The following is a 7,022-nucleotide window of genomic DNA, read 5'->3' as shown; positions in this document are numbered from 1 at the left end:
CCCATGTGATGACCAAAACAGAAATATTTTTGTATCTGTTACTAATTTTCAACACCAACATCATCAAAACTAAACACAGTATTCAGCTTTACTCTAACTGGTGATGGAACAGAATAGCTTTCACAGAATTTTTTGTACATCACGCTACAATGCCTAACAATACCTGTTGGAAAAGCTGGTACTTAGTCTGAAATAACGTTTTTAAAAGTATCTGCACATATTCACACGAATTCCATGAGGATGTGTAACAACAACATGACAATGTCCATCTTGCCAGAATCTGATGGACACAAGTTAGTGACAGTATATTGTTGAGCAGAATTAAACCATCACTCTTTTTTCTGTAGTACTATAGGAACAGCCAGCTACTATGGAGTCCCAGTGATACTTTCATGAATATGACTAAGCACTTACGTTAGCAGGTAAGATATTTCATACGGAGAACAGAAAGAAATAAGTGACTTACACGTATTTCACTTACAGGGCATAGATGCATGGTGAACTTTTGCATGCAGCTGGGTACTTGAACATGCTTAAATACGATTGTTCCTACATCTGGCGTGGTGGAATCATACATATTATTATGCACCAATGCAGAGCATATGTTACAATATTACGAAATGCTCCCTTTTAACAGATGCACATTTGACGTGCGAGCTCCACCAAATTCTTCCCTAGATGTTCGTAAAAGCTATGTATGACTAACAGCTGGTGTGTTTATCAACAACATGTTGGACTACATATTTAATGTAATTATTTCTTGAAAATATTAGAGACATGTGCACAGAAAATCGTATTCGTCAGCTCACTGAAATATAAACAGAAAATCATATTCTCTTCAGTTCAATGAAACTGCTTACATATGAAACACACCCAATTTAAAAATAGTATTCTACTACTTACAATACTGAATCGATGGCTCCTGGCTCTTGACCTCGACGCATACCCCTACGCCTCCTTCCTCGTTCATTGAAACGCCTAAGAAAGCAAAGAATATGTCTGAGAATACTAAATGCACCATGTTATGGGAAATAAATGTATACGCGTTCCCCAGCCCTCATCATTAGAACCGCAGTACTCTACCTGAACAAAAAATATTCTCTCTAGCAGCTACATGTTATGAAAAAAAGTACACTTTCATATTGCGCCGACTCGATTATTATTTTTGGAGGCTGTTGCTGCGATAGGCTTTCAGCCTCCAGCTGCAGATCTAGATCGGCCAACATCTCAGGAATGAAGGCTACAATGACAAGAAATAAAGGACTATAATACCAGCTACTGAATAAAAATTCGTCCGACACTACAACCGCTAATCTTTCAAACGCTCAGTTGTAAGGGGGTATGTCTCTACCGACAACGACCTGAACAGCTGCTGTGAGGGATACTAAAATTATGGGGCACACAGATACATTGAACGATTAGAACAATAACTCATATTGCAGGCTGTCCTGGCAAAGGTGTTTGCTGCTGCTATCGATGCTGATGCTGTCGCTGGAAACTGTGTGCATCATTCTTTTTCCTGAAAAAAAAATTGGCACAAGTACACACTATCAACCAAACAGGCAAACAGACGATGGCAGAATGAGGGCGACTGCACCATGATGATCGTTTATATAACGTCTACCCCCTCCACCTACCGTTTCACCCAGGGAGCCAATAGGAGTGCAGCAATCCTCCCCATCTGCTCGTGAGTGCAGGTCTGAGCATACAAGACTAGTTGATGCTGATCTACCAACCACAGATTTCGCGCGCTTTTGTGTGTGGGTTCTCACACACTCTGGATATACCTCCTTGTTCCACTGATCCGTTCTTTGTGTTCGACGCACTCGTCGGTACGGCTGGAGATCCCGTTTGGGTCACCGGTTCACTCGGTGGCGAGCTGCGGTCGCTGACACATGCGCTGCTTCGCGGATCCCGGGTTATGACTGTGCCACGTGTTGTCAACTACTGTACAAGTGCACTTAGCAATATTTTCACGTGATGTAGGATCGTCTTTAAAGTTTCGACACGATGTATTTGCACTCATTTATTTAAGTTTCAGTTTATAAACAATATTCCGATGCAATGTATTTTCGAGTGTGTTTGCATTCATTTACTTTTACGCTATGTATTTCCGTTCCACGTGCACCTGGGAAGACAGTGATGTATTTTGTGTGTGAGTGTATTTGAAACAAATTGTTTAAAGTAACATCTGCATATGTATTGAGGCACTGAAAAATTTACCTACTTTGTTTATGACACAAATATTCCAAAGCAGTGTCGGTCTGTAGTTTTTGTTAATATTTCCTACTGTGCTACTGTATATTCAATTTGTGAAATCCATCCTGTCAGATTGCTTAACGATTTGTTTACGACACATCTTGAGGCAAACTGTCGTACAGCGATCTTTTTGAAAGCGTATCTAGAGACATATGCAATTGGGTTTAATAACTCCTGAAGTTACTCCTGTTCAAAGACAAGGGAAGGTTGAGGTATTTCCCACAAAAACGGGCGAAGTGTCTCAGGGGGGAAGGCTGGATGAAGACTGAAAGGTTTGGCTCAAATGGATCAAATGACTCTGAGCACTATGGGGCTCAACTTCTGAGGTCATTAGTCCCCCAGAACTTAGAACTAGTTAAACGTAAGGACATCACACACATTCATGCCCGAGGCAGGATTCGAACCTGCGACCGAAGCGGTCTCGCGGTTCCAGACTGCAGCGCCTAGAACCGCACGGCCACTTCGGCCGGCTGTGAAAGGTTTCACAAGTGCACCAGAACCCGCCGCGATCTTTTTAGAGCCTGTGTTCAAGTGTGGCGGTATTCCTGAGAATAAAAAGTGTAATTACATCGCATATTGTTCAAATATTCTTGTGTCATCTGCAAAGATCTCACTCTCTTTTTGCAGCCTTACATTTAGTTTCTATCTCATCTTCGATTTATAATCTCTGCAAAATATTCCATACAATGCCCAAATTGTTTAAACAATAGACAGTATCCCCAAAAATTGTTTAAACATCCCAACTACATCCCTCACAATGTTTTGTGTGCAAGTGTATTTCATGTAGTTTTGTGATACATATTCAGCTTGTGAAGCAAATTGTTTAATTAGTATTTCCTGTGGCACAGCTTCTGAAGAAACGTTTGCAGAGTTTGTGACATCTTGAAGATATGGATGTGACAATATTCTGCACAGGATTAAACACTAGATTTAATAACTCCTTTAGCAGTTAGTGTTCAATGACAAGGGGTATCCATGTGCCGCAAAGAGAGTTTGCCAGGGAGGAATAAGGCTGTGGTATTTCCCACACGTTAGGAAGTCCTTAGCGTGACTCCTGGTGGCACATGTCGAGCCCTGGCCGGTGTGGAGCGGCCCAGCAACTGACGCATGGTTGGTTGGTTGGTTGGTTGGTTGGGGGAAGAGACCAAACTGCGAGGTCATCGGTCTCAGCGGATTACGGAAGGACGGAGAAGGAAGTCGGCCGTGCCCTTTCGAAGGAACCATCTCGGCATTTCCCTGGAGAGATTTAGGGAGATCACGGAAAACCTAAATCAGGATGGCCAGACAAGGGATTGAACCGTCGTCCTCCCGAATGCGAATCCAATGTGCTAACCACTGCGACACCTCGCTCTGACGCATGGTGTGGCTTGGTGGATAGCGAGATGCGATCGCAACATATATTTAGCATGATCTGTGACCATGTAGTAACGTGCTTCCTTTTGCTATCGGAATAAAAAAAAGGCGCCACACTTGTTTAACATAGTTTGATTAGTCCGAACACCTGCATCAGTTTCGAGGTGTATTGTGATTTCAATAGTAAATAAACGATATTCTTAAACAAACTGTTTAAACAAAGCCTTATGCATGTTATGTAAGCGTACTGTCGTGAGGTACTCCCAATCCAGCAGCCCGACACAGACTCAACGAGTTTACAGCAGTTTTTGCCTCTGGGCCACCATCTTGTATTACGTCATGGGGGGAGGGAGAGGGGGTGAATGGGAGTTCCCTGAGAGGGACCCATGTGCCGGCTGGGGAAATCCCATGACATCAGCGAATTGGGGTAATTAATTGATCAAGTAACTTATTTTCATAATTAATTTGATATTAATTTGTTATCAAAATACTCCAGAACTCTCTTTGTCCCACTACTCCCATCTAGCACAAAACTGTCCTGGTGAAGAATTTTCTCGCAGGAGAATATATTCACTGCATGCAGTGTACTAAGTATGGTCTCCCGATTTAAATCTTATAAGAGTATGGCTGGGATACATCGAGGAGACGAACTGCAGCACTTTGACTTAGTGGTTATGTTCCAGCTACACATTCAAACGTTAGGGATTCGAAGTGTGGCTAGTCCTGGGATTTTTATCTGAGACTTATCATTTATTTCCGCCAACGGCCTTGCCGCAGTGGTAACACCGGTTCCCGTCAGATCATTGAAGTTAAGCACTGTCGGGCCGGTCTAGAACTTGGATGGGTGACCATTCGGACTGCTGGGCGCTGTTGGCAAGCGGGGTGCACTCAGCCCTTTTGAGGCAAACTGAGGAGCTTCTTGATTGAGAAGTAGTGGCTCCGGTCTCGGAAACTGACATACGGTCGGGAGAGCAGTGTGCTGACCACATGCCCCTCCATATCCGCAGCCAGTGACGCCTGTGGGCTGAGGATGACACAGCGGCTGGTCAGTATCGTTGGTCCTCATTGGTCTAACCGGATGGAGTTTAGTTTTTCAGTTTTTTAATCACTTATTTCCACCATGACAAGGTTTTTTAATGTGAAAATCCCGACTTCTACCATGGTTCAGTGTGCCTGTTGAATTATAGGTACAAGTACAACTGCCTTACTATGTCAGTTCAAGTGTGAAAGAAGCCAATGGAGCGCTATAACCATGCCTAGAAAAGCACAGTGGTGTTGAAACCGATCATAAGGACGACGACAACTTTGCCTTCTAGGATTCTGGAAGTCGTTTCCCAGGACTGGGATCCACAGCATTAGAGTTCTTGAACCAATTCGCAAAAAGCAAGCCTCATTAATACCAATCGTGTCTAACTACTGGGCTTAACCACAGCGATATTAACCGTCTTGTTATTGTGGAAGAGAGTTCCCGCTTTTATTACTTTTTAATATGCTGGCTTTACCATTTATCTCGACCATCCGAAATAACTTAGGACCAGAAGTAAAACAAAAAAAATGTGTAAACCAAATGTTTTTTAGCTGCCAGGGTACACTAAAGAGCGGGATTGCAGATTCTTCTATTTTTATTCGATACTAAGTTGTGAACAGCAATACGTCTTCTTGAAATGGCAACCTGTGTTTTTTATTCGGTAAGCGACTTCTTCCCCTCGAGGCCTGTTCAAAATCGCATCACAGTGTACCATTCACGCAAACGTGACGTTACTGAAAACGTCATACAAAACTGATTTCGACTCTCCTGTAGTAGTACGAATTTCAGGTACCCAATGTAATGTAACTCGTTCACTTGCTGGAGTTGACAGTAAACGAAATGAAACTCAAAGAAAACAGTGCTGCAGTTACAGATCAGCTAACTAAAATTCTCCATAGATGAGTAGCATTTATGCCTCCTCTTCATTGTTGTAGATTATTATCACTCAAACCTTCAACTGAAGACGGATGACTGCATGACCAGTGCCAGTTTTCCTTACATTTCCAATTGTTTACTGCCAACTCCTGCAACGGGACGAATTACATTACCACAGGAGAGTCAGAGACAGTTTCGTGTCATGCTTTAACCCTAGACTACCAGGCCCTCGTAAAATTTATGATTACAGTTGGCACCAATGAGCGGTTCCCGCCAATCTGGTATTGTCAGTACTATGCGTAAAACAGGACATTTTGTACTTAATGGGTATGAGACATACATTGGGGACTTATACTTTTTAGTTAACTAGTGCATAAGCTATAAATTATGACTTCCTTTGAACAAAATAGGGGGTAGTAAAATTTACGATTATTTATTACAATGGAACATCTCCCCTTTAGTGTTCCAGGGTTAACAACGTCTTGTTTACGGGAATGGTACACTGTGGTACGTTTTAGAGCAGGTCATGAGAATAGGAAGTGGATTACCCAATAAAAAAAACTGTAGGGAGCTATCTAAAAAACAGGTGTGTCTCTTCAAGTTCTCCCGGCGAACTTCAAGTCGAAACAGTTCGCGGGTGAACTGCCATTTGTCAGTGTCCAAAGGGTATAACATGGCGGCAAACTACCACGCTGACATCATCAGGCGGGCTGACGAACTTTTCATCTTTGTTGGACACTGACATCCGGCAGCTCACTCGCGATTTGTTTCGAAATAAGAAAGAGGTACTGTTCATATCTTCATAATGACTAAAGTTGGAAGAAAGGCTATCACGCTATTTAATGTTCCTCTGGTAGCTAAACAACATTTGCTTGATACATGTTTTGTTTTAATTCCGAACAAAAGCTATTTTGGATGGAGAAGATAAATGGATTTGGTTTCAGAATTTACATTTTTTGCGCAGTGTTGCTAGCCAAATATCTTGCGCTGAAGCTTTACCTTGTTCTGTAACCCTTCCGACACAGTATTCATGAATATGCTCTCATTTCTCGATTATGCTAAACTTGCGGACAAAGAAGTAATACTGTGGCCGCCAGCAACAATTGTAACGCCACGTAACAGTGGCAACAGAAGCGAAGAAATAATGGAAGCTCGGTACAATGGAACACCCGAGCCGCAATGAAACGCTTCCAACAATAAGTGGCGCTAAATTGTGTCACTTCCGTGCACGAGTGGGAATCACGCCAAAGCGTTCCCAGCGCGCGGTGTGCGCTATCGACAATGGCCCGCGCTGTGCGGCGCGATGTGTATCTGGGAGGAAGCTGGCCGCAGGTAAGATCCCAGATTATAAATGTGTAGCGCCGCAACACAATGGCTGCTCGCGCGCGCGCTTCCGCCCTCTTACCATTTACCCGATTCGCTCGGATATTCCCAGGGAAATGGAATAATAGCCATAAAATGAATTGCTCCGCCTTTACAGCTTTACTGGTTTTTACAAAAGCATCCG

The 7,022-nt window shown here is 43.0% G+C and overlaps 1 pseudogene; it reads left to right on the top strand.

The window, feature by feature from the left end:
• Positions 1 to 4,370: 4,370 nt before the first annotated feature.
• Positions 4,371 to 4,488, top strand: LOC126299755 (5S ribosomal RNA; annotated as a pseudogene).
• The last annotated feature ends 2,534 nt before the right edge of the window (positions 4,489 to 7,022 follow it).

This window comes from Schistocerca gregaria, chromosome X, assembly GCF_023897955.1.
Source record: "Schistocerca gregaria isolate iqSchGreg1 chromosome X, iqSchGreg1.2, whole genome shotgun sequence".
Classification (NCBI taxonomy): Eukaryota; Metazoa; Arthropoda; class Insecta; order Orthoptera; family Acrididae; genus Schistocerca; species Schistocerca gregaria.
This window is presented reverse-complemented; position numbering and strand designations above follow the sequence as displayed.